The sequence below is a fragment of the Callorhinus ursinus genome, unplaced genomic scaffold (assembly GCF_003265705.2).
Source record: "Callorhinus ursinus isolate GAN/ISIS: 27379988/994484 unplaced genomic scaffold, GSC_fseal_2.0 scaffold7, whole genome shotgun sequence".
Classification (NCBI taxonomy): Eukaryota; Metazoa; Chordata; class Mammalia; order Carnivora; family Otariidae; genus Callorhinus; species Callorhinus ursinus.
Window position 1 is genome coordinate 44,689,901 of NW_027397069.1, and position 7,301 is coordinate 44,697,201.

The window sequence follows — 7,301 nt, forward strand, 5'->3', positions numbered from 1 at the left end:
ATTTATCAATTTCTCATGTGAAAGAGCTAGAAGATACACTTTATATCTTTGAGGGTGTTATCTTTACATATACATTTAGAGCTATTATAGCTCCCTCATACACTGAGCAGTTTTTCTTATTACTCCATTACATTTTTTAACCTCAAAATGTTTTTCCTTTAAAATCTACCTGTCTGAAATTGTATAATTACATCAGTTTTTTTGCTTGTATTGGCAGGGGAATTCTAATTTGTATTTCATAATTTAAACATAAATCAGTCTTAAATTTAGGTGTGCAACTTAGAGGCAGAAGATAACTACATTTTGTGTTTTGCTGAGACTATTACAGATCATTTTTCCCTCTATTTTAACGTTTTCTCATTTTCTTCATATTGTTTAGTTTCCAAAGATTATCTATGTGTTAAGTAACTGTTATTTACCCTGTTGGAATTTGGTAAAATTCTTTGAATAATCCTGTAAAATTGTTATTCATTATATCTTCAAATATTTTTGGCTTCTCCATTCTCATTTTTATTTTTATATAAGTTTTCTGTTGGATCTTATCATTCTATTTTCCATTTTGTGATCTCTTTTTCATATTAGCATTCATATTGACAATTCTTTTTTCTCTCTTTCTTAGTGACATATTGAATAAGTTCTTCAGATTTCCCTGCCCTTCCACCCCTACTTTTGGTCCACCAATTTTCTATTCATTTTGTCCAATCCATCCTTTACATGCTTTTAACTATGTAGTATTTAAATGCATAATTCAACTTCCACTTTAATCCACCAATCATATATTCAGTCAACTATTATACTTTATTTTTAAGTTTTTCAAATTTTTTCTAATTTTTTGATCCTTTACATGTAGTTTTCTCATCCTTACTTGAAATTTTAAAAAATTTTAAAACTTTTTTAGCATTACACATATTAAAATATGAGTTTTATGTTCTAAAATATAAAGCCTTTGTATGTCTCAACCTATTACCTTTTTTTTTTCCCTCACCTTCAAGTTTGGTGCGTTATATCCTACATGTTTATGATTTTTTTTAATTTCAAGTGTTTTTTTCTTGGAACTTTATAAAAGAACTATGACACTGAGCATAAGTTACATTCTTTCAGAAATGATTTGTCTTTATATCTGTTGATTACTCAAGAATCATACTGACTTGGAAGACTGTAATTAGATTCTCACCTTGATGAGATGGATTATTTTTTAAATTTTTCTTTGGTTTGTTGACTTTTTCTTTGTTTGTATATTTTTGTTCCAAATTAAGACAATCTGAACTACAAAAAGCAAATGAGGTCCATTAGGCATTACATATTCTCCAGAGAAACGTCTTTCCTCCTTCTCCTAAGTACTAAAACATCAAGATAGGCAGGTTCCATTATTGTCCCCTATTTCAAGAGAGTTTATTTCTTGTTCACATTTGTATTGATTGTATGGCCCAAACTGATCACAGTGTTGAGCATGTGTGCACATGTATGTTGTGGGAACAGGAGGATCTTTTGCTGGATTCCATCTTGGACAGAACCCAGGTTTTATCTTGATTCATTGCACCCCAGACAGCCATTGTGTCAAAAGCTCAAGTTCTCCCAGGACTCCTCCTTTAATGTCCTTTTTGAGACTCTTATCTGATCTTTACTTTTGTGACTTCTCAGGAATTAATACAAAGAACTTTAGTTTTTTCCAAATGGCAGTTATTCCAAGATACCAATTTTATATACTACTAGCAACAGAAGTCACAAATGAGTTTTTAAAATTATAAAACAATTGGGGCGCCTGGGTGGCTCAGTCATTAAGTGTCTGCCTTCAGCTCAGGTCATGATCCCAGGGTTCTGGGATCGAGCCCTGTGTCAGGCTCTCTGCTCAGCGGGAAGCCTGCTTCTCCCTCTCCCTCTCCCACTCCCCCTGCTTGTGTTCCCTCTCTCGCTGTGTCTCTGTCAAATAAATAAATAAAATCTTTTAAAAAAATAAAAAATAAAATAAAATTATAAAACAAGCATTTAAAACTGCAAATTTTTACACTAGAGTTACTCTTAAAGGAGCAGGATTACTTTAGTGGCTCAGAGTAACTTCAAAGTGTAAATCAGTTTAGCAACTAATTTGTGAGAGTAAAATATCCAACTATAACTTCCTTATTTATACCCTATTTTTTAAAAATCTGATTACCTAGTGAAAAAAAAATGAAAATATGAGTTTTCTACTTTTAAAAGCTTTAATTGCTGAAGGTAATGACTCTGAAAAGAAATTATATTTTTATTGCCTGGGACGTTTCTTCCGTAGCAGAATCTGTTCATCATAGTAGAGCAAGTCTTGGGGGATTGTGTTAATGGACCATGCTGCCACCAATAAACACCTTGAATTGGTAGTTATCTCAGAGAAAAAGGAAGTCAGCCTTTTATAGACTGGGTCTTTTAAATGCACTGTGAAATTAAGGACACATAAGCCTAAGAGTAATTATTCCCATTATGCATACTTTTATGACTCAAGATACTGAGATAACAAGGAAAATAAATGTAAAATAAGCATGTATGGAAAACTCATCAAGGATGAGATTCTCAAAGAGTGTATTAGATGAAGAAATGTGAATGGATAACACATCTATAAAATTTTTAAAAATCAATCATGTCATGATATAAACATAGAAATATTTTATAAATTGATAATATCAAAATAATAAGCAACTAAATCACTTCTTATGACAGATTATATACCATGGGGGGGCATTAGTCTTTTACACCCAGTGTGTAGGTTCTATTATTCAGGATACTTCAAGAAAATCAGAATGTTTATATTAAAAGTAAATCTCTCTTATCTAAAGGAAAAATAACAAGTTATCAAGACTTTATGCTAAAGTCTCATAGAAACCATTCTGGATAATTTCATCATCCCCTACTATGTCATCTCCTCAAAAGAACTTTTTTTTTTTAAGATTTTATTTGTTTATGAGAGAGAGAGAAAGCATGAGTTGGGGGAGAAACAGAAGGAGATAGAGAGGGAGAAGCAGACTCCCGACTGAGCAGGGAGCCTGATGTGGGGCTCAATCCCAGGATCCAGGGATCATAACCTGAGCTGAAGACAGACACTTAACCTACTGAGACACCCAGGCACCTCTAAAAAGGACTTTTTAAATAAAAGAAGATAAATATTGCCACCATGTTTGGTTACATGGGATGCTTTGGAACACATAAAAATCAAGAATTTTCTTGTCCTTCAATTATATACTTTCGAATATACTGTAAATTGAAATCTGGGTGGGGAGATTTTTCACCAATTTTCATGTGATCTTTGCACAGATGCCATGCTAATCTTCCCTCTATCATTCCAATTTTAGTATATGTGCTGCCAAAGTGAGCACTGGGTAGGGAGATTTTTAAATATAAGATTATTTAATATGGAAGGGAAGTGTGGAAAAATGTTTAGTTTATTTGAACAAAGTTCACTGACAATCTAAGTATTTCAAAATGATCAATATATTTAAACCATCAAACATACCATTGAACCATCATATTAGATAACCTTACTTAATTTCTGACAGTTCTTGCCATTTTTCAAGGGTTTTATTTTAGTGAGTACTTGACCTTGAAGAAAACATTCTATCTTGTGAGTTCCTGGACTACTTAGCTTTTACTTATGACTAGAGTTAGTTGTCAATTTATTAGTTATGGCTGGGATAGAAAAACTGGATGTTATGTAAACAGTGAAGGGAGATCCTTAACTTCGATTTCCTTGGGGAATTAGGGGCAGTTAAAGATCACCAGGTTGCAAATAAGCTTAGTCTTAAAGGAAGAATTAGAAAAACATCAGTGAAAATGTTGAAAAAAGCATTCCAGAAAGAACAATTAGAATGTGCAAAGTCATGAAGACATAGAAATGCATAATCTTTTAAAAGATCATTTTAGGAGGAGTGATATGTCCTCCTGAATTGGGTGAGTTTTTGATGATGTGGCAAGAGTATGAGGCCAGAGAGCAAATCTGGGGCCAAATTATTGATGGCTTTAGGGAGCTGACTGTAAACACAGGAGTGACAAACTAAGTTTTATATTTTACAAACACCTTAGGATCTTTGGGGGGGGGTGCAATGACAGGATCATATAGGAAGGTGGTGCAACAATACAGGTGAAAAAAATTAATTAAAGGAGGTCACCATCAGTATAAGAAGGAAAGGGCTGATTTGGAAGATATTAAAGAGATAACAGATATTAATATCTAATCTATGCGTCTGGCAAATAAAACAAAATTTGTCTCGAACTACGCCATCCAAAAACATGTCCTCTAGCCACGTGTGGCTATACATATTTAAATTTATATTTGTTAACATTAAGAAAATTTTAAAGTTCAGTTCCTCAGTAGCAATAGCCACATTTCAAGTGTTCGGCAGTCATGTGTGGTTAGCAGCTACCATTTTGGAAAGCATTGATATTAGATGGTGCCAGTGTAGAGTGAATCCCAGATACTTAACGTGGGCTACCCAGCATTAAGAGTAAGTACTCGATACTTGCAGTCACTGAGTGGGAGAAGGGGATGTAATGCTGCAACTGTACTTTCAGGTACTGCACTTTCGGGTAGGACCAGCGTATCTTACAGACCCAGATGTAAACCAGGCTCCAGTGTTTTATTTCTAGTCAACCGGTTGTATGAGGCAATAGTTATGGAAAGGAGGCAATGAAGAAGAAATCAGTTTCAAAAAAAGACTGAGACATTTGCTTATGCAACTTATGTGTATGCTTTGGCCTTGCCAAACCCATTTTTTCTACTTGATGATAATTGCTGCACACGTCCAACTTTAGAATAAATGGATCAGACATGGAAACTCAGGCTGCATGGTTATCTCATGTCCCAGGCAAGACCAGCCTCCCCTTCAACCAAGGTGTTGGTGACCTGGCTTTAGTCTAGAAACTGGGTTCAAGGCCATGATTTTTCCTCGTACTGATTCAAGTCAGATATTTGGTCATCAGATCTAGAAGGTGTTTTTTTACTCTCTTTTATATAAGTCATGCAATATTCCAGTATGCTCTCCATCTATCTGATTTCTTGGGAGGTCAAGATCAATGAGGTGGTACCAGAAATCCCTATGGGCCAAGTATGTCCTTGCTGTTCATCATAGTAAATTGTTGAAAAATATTCTCTGTGAATATTTTCATGCTTTTACATAATCCAGGCTTTCTAAGTAAAGAGGATGTTTGACTAACAAAGGCTTTGGAAGCTAGAGATAATGTATCACTCTGAAGAGATTTACAGGATTATCTCCCTGGAGCCATTTCTTTACTTTCATGTTGAGATCTGACTCTATTCCTGGGTCAAGTAGCAAGAAGAATTAGTGCCCTCCTTGCAAGTGTCTGCTCCCTGGGAGATTATCAAAGTTTTTAAGAAAAAGAAGGCTCATTTCCTCAGGCACAGGTGGTCAGGCTACTTAAATGGCACAGGGAGGCTTTGAGTTATTACAGTTTCTTCTAAGTCCCACTTGTTCATAGGGTTAAGCTCCAGTTTAATAAATCAGGAAATGAGATGAAAGGCAGTAAATTGATAACTGCCACAAAGTAAGATTAATTTTTTGAAAAGAGAGAAATTGCCAACAATTACTGCAGATGTAAAGGTTTGATTAAGATTATGTCAGGAAAACAAGTTGGTTATTTGGTTCAGAAATAGCCAATATTCTACTCTACCCCTTATTGCTGGTGAAACACAATTTATCAGTACATTCTCCATCCTTGAACCCTATTGAGATACAAACACTATCTTTCTCAACAAAACATTATAGGCACAATGGTCACTTCATGCCTAAAATAAAAATTCCATTTTGAAGTAATTTAATATAATAAAATGTATTTTAATAGAGATTGATGGTATTTTCTTGCAATTTAATAAAAGCTCTCATTAAAATTAATGCCCATAAGGTGTGAAGATGGATAGTACACCTAATACTATTTACTTTTTGTGGAAACTGAGGAACACAAAAAATTAAATGACCCCTAACTGCTGAATGATTTAAGAATTAAATTTTCATTTGTTGTTTCATAGTTGACCAACATATATTACTTCTTTTATGACAACAGCTATTTTCATGAATTATTCTCCTCATGCAGGGCAATGGACATTAATCATCACACTACTGTGTTATATATTATATGATGGTAATCTCTATCTCAAAGTCCAAGGGAAAATAGATATATATTCTGCTGTGTAAGGGAAAGCAGATATATGTTTTCTAGGTAATGGAGCTTGCCAAAGTTAGGAGAAAATTAGATAAATAATGAGTAATTTTCTTTTAAGTCAATTGAAAATAAAAGGTAAAAACTTTCCAATCCAAAAAATAAATATTATTTTTTATTATTTGTTGATGGACTACTTATAAACCAATGTGACTAGTAGCCACAGTCATGAGAATGATTGGTGAAAAGAAAAAAAAAAAAGAAAGAAAAAGGATGGTTTTCTTAGACTTAGAGCTTTTGCTGTTAGCTATGGTCACATGCTTATTCCAAGGCTATTTCCGTGAGAGCTACATGTGGATAAATGAGGGAAAACTGTGGTCTGTTGTGTGGATTTTTTTAACACCTATACAAAGACAGCTGTCTTTCTATCTATCTTCTGGGATTTATGGGTAAGTGAAACAAGAACCAGACTGTATAAAGGTTCTTCACCTCAAGCTCTGATTTATTATTTGGGAACCAATAAAATTCTTAATCCAAATTGACTTAGGATATAATTTTCCTTATTAATCTGACCATTGGAGGGCAATTTTCTAATTTCAATTAAACTTAAATATAAGAAAAATAACAATGATAATAACAATAATAGTGTTAATTGCAAACAGGTAATAAACCAAGCTCTATGCCAAGTGTTTTCTATAAATTATTTCACTGATGCTCATTACCATGTTATTTATCAAGAAAGTGAGAATTAAATGTATTAAATAATTTGTTCAAGAAGACACCAAGAAGTTAAAGAGGCCAGCAGTGTATCAAGTTCACCATAGTGAATCACACATAAAGAAAAACCCTAATAGACCTCAAATCCTCTGCTTTATAGAGGAAACAAATCAGATTACTTTCTCTGACTTGCTAAATTCAATTAAGTATCTCTACATTGGGACAAGAATTCACAGAAAAAAAAAAACCGTTCTACTCCCCCACTATACTAATATGCTGTATCTTTTATGTACAAGTATATTAATGAACTTTAACTGATACAAGGTTCTTAGAGTGTGGATCATGGCTATCTCAGAACCTATTAGTAAACAATCCTGTGTTCTTTATTCACTGCTTTAGAAATAAATAATTAGCTGTGTGTCAAGCATTGCACTAAGAGCTTTACATAT

General features: G+C 33.6%; 1 non-coding gene across 1 annotated transcript; it reads right to left on the bottom strand.

Annotated features, from left to right (window-relative positions):
* Positions 1-3,229: 3,229 nt before the first annotated feature.
* LOC112826953 (U6 spliceosomal RNA) lies at positions 3,230-3,341 on the bottom strand. Its single transcript, XR_003209094.1, has one exon. It is a non-coding gene; the product is annotated as a U6 spliceosomal RNA (small nuclear RNA).
* Positions 3,342-7,301: the final 3,960 nt, after the last annotated feature.